Here is an 8,265-nt window from a genome sequence, read left to right as displayed (position 1 = left end):
CCCTAAGATATATATATATATATATCTATATATATATATATATATATATATATATATACTATATCTATATATATATATATATATATATATCTATATATATATCATATATATATCTATATATATCTATATATATATATATATCATATATATATATATATCTATATATATATCTATACATATATCTATATATATCTATATATATATATCATATATCTATATATATATCTATATATATCTATATATATATATATATATATCTATATATATATCTATATATATATATATCATATATATCTATATATATATATATCTATATATATATCTATATATATATATATCTATATATATCTATATATATATATCCTATCTATATATATATATATCTATATATATCATCAATATATATATATCTATATATATTTATCTATCTATATATACTATATATATCTATATACATATATATACTATATAGATATATATATCTATAGATCTATAGATCTATATTATATATATATAGATCTATAGATATATAGATCTATAGATCTAATATATATATATATATATATATATATAGATCTATAGATATATATATCTATATATCTATTTATATATATATATATATATCTATATATATATATATATATATATAGATATATATATATATATATATATATATATATATATATATATATATATATGTAGATATATATATATATATATATATATATATATATATATATATATATATATATAATATATATCTATATCTATATATATATCTATACTATATATATATCTATATATATATATAGATATATATATATCTATATATATATATATATATATATATAGATTTATATATATATTATATATATATATATATATATATATATATATATATATATATATATATATATATATATACGTATATATATATATATTATTACAGTCGTGAGAGAGAAGGATAATTTACCATTTTAGCAGGTGAGTTCAATGGACCATAATAATACAAAATAAAGGTATTTGAATGAGAATACGATCAAACAAGATTTAAATATAGTAATGCAAAGATATTTACAAAACATTGACAATTAGGACTTAAACGTCAATATAAAAAACACAAATGCCATAAAGACAGAATGACACAATAGAGGAACTACAAAATAAATGACAAATGACACCCACGTCTCGAAAAGTAATCACACTGGAAATTAAGACCACTTGAAACAAAAGCACAATTCGTTATTAAACCCTTACAACAATATCACTTGTACTTAGGTTATAGATACATCACAGTAAAGTGGACTGGTTCCCTGCCGGACACCAGAGTCCTTGGTTTAGTTGCTGAGTGGAGACTGATTCACAATTACATTTAGGGGTCGAAGAAATTTAGGATGGGCGGAGCAAGTAAGAACAAGGAGATTGAAACAAGGCAAACAAGTTTCTGGGAAAGGACAAAGGAAAGTGCTATACAGGGGAAAACAGTCAGGGAAAATATATACAATAATTACAATAATGTGGAAGGTGTAATAGTATGTATATGCAATACTCACCCATAATTTTGATTGGATGCACCAGAGAAAGAGAGAGATAGAGAGAGATGTGTAGGGAAAGATAAAAAGAAAGTGGTGGAGAGAGAGAGAGAGAGAAAGCGAGAGAGAGAGAGGGGGGAGGCGCTATGTAGATAGAGACAGAAAAAGAATGTGGTGGAGAGAGAGAGAGAGAGAGAGAGTCTTTTGCCCTGCTTGTGAGAGCCTCCTGAAGTATCAGCACGAGAGCATCTCGATTTTTCGTGCATCGACGAGATTTCCCAATGAATCAGAAATCATTTGCCGATGTGCTCGCCAGATAATTAGGAGCATTTTGCCACAACGCCCTAGACAGACCAGCTGATGAAATGTTACGACAAACCACTTCAGGTTTTTTTTCGTGAAGTTTATTCGAAAAGATAAGGTTGTGTAGATACTAGACCTGTTTTTTTTGTTTTTGTATGTGTGTACTATCCGCTCGAGATCTTTGATACATTACTTGTGACATATGACACAGCTTCCTCCCACAGTCTATAGACAATAACACAAAAAAAAAAAAAACTTTAAAATTCCTAAGCATATTTGCTCTTGCTACTTACCCACGCTGAATTTAATGGTAGGTTAACTAAAGAACAGTTTCTCTGATATTTTTCCACCTACAGTCGAGTCGAAACCTACTGACAGACTTTGTCGGGTGATGCGTTTCATTACTTGGCGAATGGGTCTGCTTAACATCTATTCACATCTAGATTTGTAGGTCATTCATTATAGAATTGTCAGTTTAATGATGCTTCATCGCTGTAACTTTGAATTTAATGATTCAGTCCGTGGAGTTTAAATTTTTATTTTTTTTTTTTAACTAAAAGCGATCTAAAGCATTGGAACTATGAAGTGAGACAGAGACTCAATTTGATAACCTTTAACCACTGGAACATTGAGTTTAAAGTGTGATTTCAATAACCTATAACCACTGGAGCTTTGAATTTCAAGTGTCATTTCAATAACCTATAATCACTGGAACTTTGAATTTAGAACGCCAGTTCAATTACCTATAACCACTGGAACTTTGAATTTAAAGAGTCAGTTTTACAACCTACAACCACTGGAACTTTGAATTTAAAGTCGATTTGATACCTATAACCGCTGGAACTCTGAATTTAAATTGTCAATTCAGTAACCTATAACCACTGGAACACTTAATTTAAGGATTCACTTTTACAACTTATAATCATTAGAACTCAGAATTTAAAACGTCAATTCAATAACCGATAACCACTGAAAGTGTGAATTTAGAAATGATGATGCCACATGTGCAGCTTTTTCATAGTCTTTACCCCGCCCCCCTCCTCACAAGGAGACACCCTACTCACCTTTCCTTCTCTACCTGTAGAGGATTCTCATTAAGAAATACGACCCTCTCAGCTGTCCTGGGCTTTAAATGGAAATGGCTTGGCTTGGGAGGACACGAAATACGACAGAGAGAGAGAGAGAGAGAGAGAGAGAGAGAGAGAGAGAGAGAGATGGTGGGGCTTCTGCTCCTACTGAAGGAGAGAATAGAGAGGAGACAGCAAGCACCATGAATGAGAGAGAGAGAGAGAGAGAGAGAGAGAGAGAGGCCTCCTGCCCTACTGATGGACTAAAAAGAGGAGACAGCAATAGCCATAAATATGAGAGAGAGAGAGAAGGGGGTGGGGGGGGGGGGGGCTCCTGCCCTACTGAAGGACTAAAAAGAGAAGACAGCAATAGCTATAAATGTATGTGAGAGAGAGAGAGAGAGAGAGAGAGAGAGAGAGAGAGACGTATGAACCTGAAGTGGTTTACCCTAAACAAACAAGAGAGTTCCGCAGTCTTTTAGCTCTTGTGTGTGTGTGTGTGTGTGTGTGTGTGTGTGTAGTGCTTACCACGGATCCCTATACCCTCCCTAACCCCCCTTCGCTCCTCCTCCTCCTCCTCCTCCTCCTTCTCCTCCTCCTTCTCCTCCTCCTCCCACCCAGCCCATTCACTGCGCCCTCACTGCTGACAGTCAATGTTAGAACAACAAATTTTGGGAAACTGGTACCGTTTGGACAAACAATGAAGAGAGAGAGAGAGAGAGAGAGAGAGAGAGAGAGAGAGAGAGAGACGTACCTGTCAGCGGTATTTGGCGTTATTTATATATGGATTCCATTAGATGACTAATGGAGGTGATTCCTCGTCGAATTCCATATGCAGATAAAAAAAACAAATGAATAAATAACTTGTCGTTTTACAGCTATTGCTCTTCAGTTAAAAAAAAAAAAAAAAAGAATATGTCCACTTCTCGTGTGTGTGAGTGTGTGTGTGTATAAGTGTAATTATAAGTGTAAGTGTATGTTTATGTTCCTGTTTAGGTAGATGATGAATATTTCTTATGAATGCATTCAAACACCGATTTAGAAATTGCTTGTGTGTATTTATGACCATTCCTATAAAAGCACAGAAAGCCACTGATTCTTAACTGTATTCATACGTTCTTACACTATATATATATGTTTGTATGTGTGAATGTATGTATGTATGTATATATGCATAAATGTATGTATATATAAACTTCCATACATACATATCTATGTGGAATCTACTGGTCATTTTTACTAGATACATATGAAATTGTGGCTGTTACAATTACATAATATATGTATATACGTGTGTGTGTGTATGGATATAGATATGTATGTATGGAAATATATATATATATATATATATATATATATATATATATATATATATATATATATATATATATATATATATATATATCTATATTATATATATATACAATAATAATAATAATAATAATAATATAATAATAATAATAAAATAATAATAATAATAATAATATAATAATAATAATAATAATAATAGTAATAGTAATAATATTTACAGTATATAACATTTATGTAGATAATATTTGACTTGAATACTCGCATCTTGAGAAAATAATAATAATAATGATTAAGTATTTCTCAAAAGGATAATATTTTACCAAGCAGTTATGTCTGTCTGTCAGTCTGTCTGTTAACGTTTGGAAACGGGGGAAGGGGTGGCGACCGTATTTTGGGGGTTGTTTCACGTATATACTTAGAGGTGTGAGACTTTATATATATATATATATACATATATATATATATATATATATATATATATATATATATATAAAAGACTCACACCTCTAAGTATATACGTGCACAACCCCCAAAATACGGTCGCCACCCCTTCCCCCCCCCCGTTCCAAACTTTAATACATTATTATTATTATTATTATTATTAGCGAGATAGGGCGTACTACGCTGCGTGGGGCTGAAGGACAAGTCCTTCAATAAGTCTTCAGCTCCTGAAGCATTCCTGGAGACACGCCCACTGGATTCGAAACTCTTCACAAATTCTCAAGGACTCCGGCATCCTGTGAAGCCGTCTTCGACTCCTAAAGCGTTCCTGGAGACACGCCCACTGGATTCGAACGTCTTCTCAAATCCTTCAAGGACTCCAGCATCCTGTGAAGCCGTCCTCGGCTCCTGAAGCATTCCTGGAGGCACTCCCACTAGATTCGAACGTCTTCACAAATTCTCAAGGAATTTACTATATATATATATATATATATATATATATATATATATATATATATATATATATATATATATATCATATATACTATATATATATATATATATATATATAGTATATATATATATATATATATATTTACTATTATATATAATATATATATATATATATATATATATATATATATATATATATATATATATATATATATATATACTATATATATATATATATATATATATAATATATATATATATATATATATATATATATATATATATATATATATATATTTATATGCATATATATTTATATATATATATATATATATATATATATATATATATATATATATATATATATATATATATATATATGTATTGTTGGGTCTGCCGATCTGAATTGATCTCACCCCTGGGCATCCTTGCCAACGGAGCTTCATAGGATAGGGGTTTTTAGTTTTACCAGGGGTGGACCCCTTCCCTTCCTCCGCTCCGTCAGCTAGCCAAAAAGATGGAAACCTCAGCCATTTGATGGCTGCCAGCCAGTGAGGAACTTTGATGGAAAACAGGAGATTTCTTGAGAGTTCAAAATCCAGCCATTTCTCTGCTCACTGTTGATGAAATTCATATTCCATTCACTCCTTCGCTACAGACAGGAAGCTTCCAATCTCCAGATTGTACGACGTTGGAATGCAGCGACTCCTGACAGTGTCCCTCTGCCACACTGGGATCAAATATTTTGCATATGTAATAGGCATTGAACTTACGGGTTTTTACGCCACGCCAGAGGTTGCCACTGTAGTATATGCAAGTATTTGATCCATTATGCATTGCATAACCCATGATTTGCATATATAAAAGGCATTGAACTTACGGGTTTTACACCGCGCCAGAGGTTGCCACTGTAGTATATGCAAAAAATGGGATTCAATTTGCAATGCATAACCCAATTCACATATGAAGTAGTCGGCATGAAACTTACGGGTTCTTACGCCGCGCCAGTGGTTGCCGTCCACCCATATGTGATTGGGCATTGATACCCCTAAGGGTATCGTGTGGCATGAGGAAGGCCGCTCAAGGGGCCCAGCAGCCGCTGTAGTCTCTCCATCACGCAGAGATGCTTCCACAACTTTATCCAGGAGTGAATTCCATCACAAAGCTGAGCAGCTTCTATTTGATCCAGTATGCATTGCATAACCCATATTTTGCATATGTAAAAGGCATTGAACTTACGGGTTTTTACACCGCGCCAGAGGTTGCCACTGTGATATATGCAAAACATGGAATTCAATGCATAACCCAATTCACACATGAAGTAGTAGGCATGAAACTTACGGGTTCTTACACCGCGCCAGTGGTTGCCTACTACCCATAAGTGATTGGGTATCGTGTGGCAGGAGCAGAGGCACTCGACGCACCTAGCAGCCGATGCAGTTACTCCATCGCACAGAGATGCTTCCACAACTTATCCAGGAGTGAATTCCATCACAAAATTGAGCAGCCTCTCCCCAACTTCAGAGAGGTCCTGTCTTCTTTCCTCTGCTCATGACCCATCCTTCATCCTAAAAGTGCAGAGACCTTAAGTGACAGCATTGATCTTGTGGAGGTTTTTGATCATTGCAGCATCTCGCTCCAGTCTTTGGAGGTTTGCAGCAGATTTCAGCTTCAGCTTTTGATGTAATTCATCTCGTCCTCCTGAGAGCTGGTCCTCCTGCCTCCTAACAGCTGTTGGCTCTCGTCCTCTTGAGAGCTGGTCCTCCTGCCTCCTAACAGCTGTTGGCTCTAGTCCTCCTGAGAGCTGGTCCTCCTGCCTCCTAACAGCTGGTCCTCCTGCCTCCTAACAGCTGTTGGCTCTCGTCCTTCTGAGAGCTTGTCTTCCTGCCTCCGAACAGTATTTTGCTTTCATCCTCCTGAGAGCTGGTCCTCTTGCTTCCTAATAGCTGCTGGCTCTCGGCCTCCTGAAAGCTGATCTTCTGGCCTTTGAACAGCCGTTGACTCTAGCCAATGAGAGCTCCTCAGTCTGACGAGTTTGGGGAGACTCGTCATCCGTTAACTTCCACTTCATCGGAGTCTCTTGTCTTTCTCATTAGTTGTAATTTCTCCTTCAGGAGCAACTGCTGCCTGTCTGAAACTTCCAAGAACTTTTCCAGGCAAATTTCCACATCCTCACAGTGATCTGTGTAGTCCTTCTCAAACCATTCCTTAAAATAGGTCACGTCTTTCATATAATCTGCATTCTCGCGTTCAAGTTTTTTAATGTGGAGGGCCATCGACTCCTTTTCATTCCTTATCTGATTGCAGACTGTCAATTCTTCAGTAAGCTGTCTCCTAATATTCTTAATTTCCTCTGAAGTGGACCTGATCCTCTTTTTCCTTTTTCATTTTCGTTCATTCTGTTTTCGTCTATTTTTTTCTCTTGAGCCCTTTGACTTCTTCTTTTATTTTAGGTCCTTCTTATTACATTCTTCAAAAAGTCCCTTTTTTCGACTGAGGTCCTCCAAGACGACCTTCAAACTCCGAGTTCTCCTTCCCGACCGTGTAGGCTGTTCTTTCCCAACCCTGGAAATCGGCCTCACGCTGTCGTCTCTCCTCTTCCATCTCCAGGACCTTCTTCCTCAGACGTTGGATTTGATCAGCTTGTTTATCTATGATCCGCTGCAGTTCAGCGGCATCAGAAGGACCCTGTTCTTGGGATTTTTCACCCATGTTCTTACTGTCTTTCTCTACACATCCGACTTTGTCCTTCGGTGTATGGACAGTTTTTTCAATCGAAAGCTGATCATTATCGTCCTTCTTTTCTATATCTTTCTTATTAAGCTCTCCTTCCTCATCTTTCGATTTGTTGATTTGCCATTCCATCTCATCTTGGACTTGCAATTCCTGAGTCAAAATCAGATGGTCCTTTCGTTCCTTTTCCAGCGTTTCATTCTGCCTGGCCAGTCTATCCAGCTTCTCGCGCATCGTGAGGACTGCCTTGTAAACGTAATTCCTGCTGGGATCACGCAGCAGGAGTGATGGCCTTGGGAATTCAGCGGGGGAGCTGGGATCGTTGATGAATTGGCCCAGAATTTCTAAGAACTGGTTGTGGCCATCTTCGTCTTCCTTTTCGTCGCCTAATACCATCTTCTCCTTCTCCCCCTCATTATCTCTGT

This window comes from Macrobrachium nipponense, chromosome 6, assembly GCF_015104395.2.
Source record: "Macrobrachium nipponense isolate FS-2020 chromosome 6, ASM1510439v2, whole genome shotgun sequence".
In the NCBI taxonomy this organism is placed as follows: Eukaryota; Metazoa; Arthropoda; class Malacostraca; order Decapoda; family Palaemonidae; genus Macrobrachium; species Macrobrachium nipponense.
This window is presented reverse-complemented; position numbering follows the sequence as displayed.